The 1630-nt window shown below is 42.3% G+C and overlaps 1 non-coding gene across 1 annotated transcript; it reads right to left on the reverse strand.

The window, feature by feature from the left end:
• Positions 1–1558: 1558 nt before the first annotated feature.
• Positions 1559–1630, reverse strand: trnah-gug (transfer RNA histidin (anticodon GUG)). Its single transcript has one exon. It is a non-coding gene; the product is annotated as a tRNA-His (tRNA).

Here is a 1630-nt window from a genome sequence, read left to right on the forward strand (position 1 = left end):
TGAGAAGGGATGGTGGTCATAGTTCTAGTCTTTGTTGCTCTCCAGGGCTTTTTTGTCAGAACACAGTTGGACCTCAAGAACAGTAGAAATGCTAAGTTTGTTGTCTTCATACACACATATAGGAGAGACACATTTTCACATCACAATCACAGCAGGTGACCACTCTGGTCTTTCATTCACAATACTTTTGCCCCTTTTAGTCAAAAACATTGTTCCATTCTCTCTTTACTTAGTATCAGCCTAACAGCGGCATGTGGGTAGAAGCTGGTTTTAATAACCATACAGAAAACACCATAGAGATCTTGGTACACCAAGGTGTGAGACAAGAAAACCAACCTTCAAGAAGAAGACTCTATCACAACAGCTGTCTTTACTGAGTCTGAAAGTGACACCAAAATGAAGACAAAAACAACAGGCTCATTTCCACCATGCCTTCCCATGTGTCCAAGGGTCCTTGGGCAAGACATTAAATCCAGTTTTTGTCCTGGTCGTTTAAGGTTGGCGCCAATATTTAGCAATGTGTGAATGTGTGTGTCTATTGGGGAATGGGACTGGGAATTTAAAGCAAGCCTCCTAGGAAGGTAGTAAAGCACTGCATAAGTAGCATCTGCTGCTAACTATTTATTCAGATTTTCACCGGTAGAAGAATCTGACAGTGAGATCAATTCAAATGCACAGAATTGTGTGTTGCTGTGACACTTGGATGGGAACTTGGTGACTAAAGGCCATATATGTTTAAAGCTAAAGTCATGTGCACCTGTACGGTTACTGTGGCTTTTTGGGTTATCCATGCCCATGGATGGTCGTAGAGAGGAGTGGCTGCATTCATAAGGAGAGTACAGGTGTGTTTGAGAGTTCCCTTTAGGCTTGTTGAAAGCAGAAGCTAGGATTGTTATGCGTATGGTAAGTGTTTTGTGAAGTATTCTCTTGTAAGTTGATGTACAGATGATGCTGTTGTACGGAGCTCCTAAGCCATATTCTAATTATAGCACAATTTTGACCTTCAGTTACATAGGCCTTTGCAGCAAAAAAAATACGCAACCCTGGACGGTCAGCACAAGGAACATGCACTGATCACATGAACAGCCCCTGAACAGTCAACAGGATAGCAGGGATTAAAACCATTGAAAATCTGTATGACTTACCTACATCTTTCAAAACAAATACTCTTCAGACTATCTTTTTTTCAGTTGGGTTAGGGCTCACAATGGCCTTTCCGTCCAACTCCAGCAGCAGCGTAGGCCATCAGAGACAAGTAATGACTCACTCCGCCCTTGGACAGGCGTGACGTAATAGACGTTGAAATTCTCGTTGTTTAGTGTACATGAATGAACCCCAAATAATCACAGTTTAATTGAAGTTCCAAAGCATTTTGAAGTTGTGGAAGTGTTGTCCAACAGACTGAAGCTGTTGGGCATGTGGAGTCCAGACAGCCAAGTTCTAGCATCTTGGATGTGTTTTTGCTCCAAGAAGATGTAAAGTTTTACAGCTTTGAAGGGGTTCATGATAAAATCTTGTAAGTTTACAGAAAGGGATTATTCAGAATTTCTGAACATCTTGCTGTGACCCGGATTCGAACCGGGGTTGCTGCGGCCACAACGCAGAGTACTAACCACTATACGATCACAGC

The sequence above is a fragment of the Oryzias latipes genome, chromosome 2 (assembly GCF_053564925.1).
Source record: "Oryzias latipes strain Hd-rR chromosome 2, Olatipes_Hd-rR_3.1".
Lineage (NCBI taxonomy): Eukaryota > Metazoa > Chordata > Actinopteri > Beloniformes > Adrianichthyidae > Oryzias > Oryzias latipes.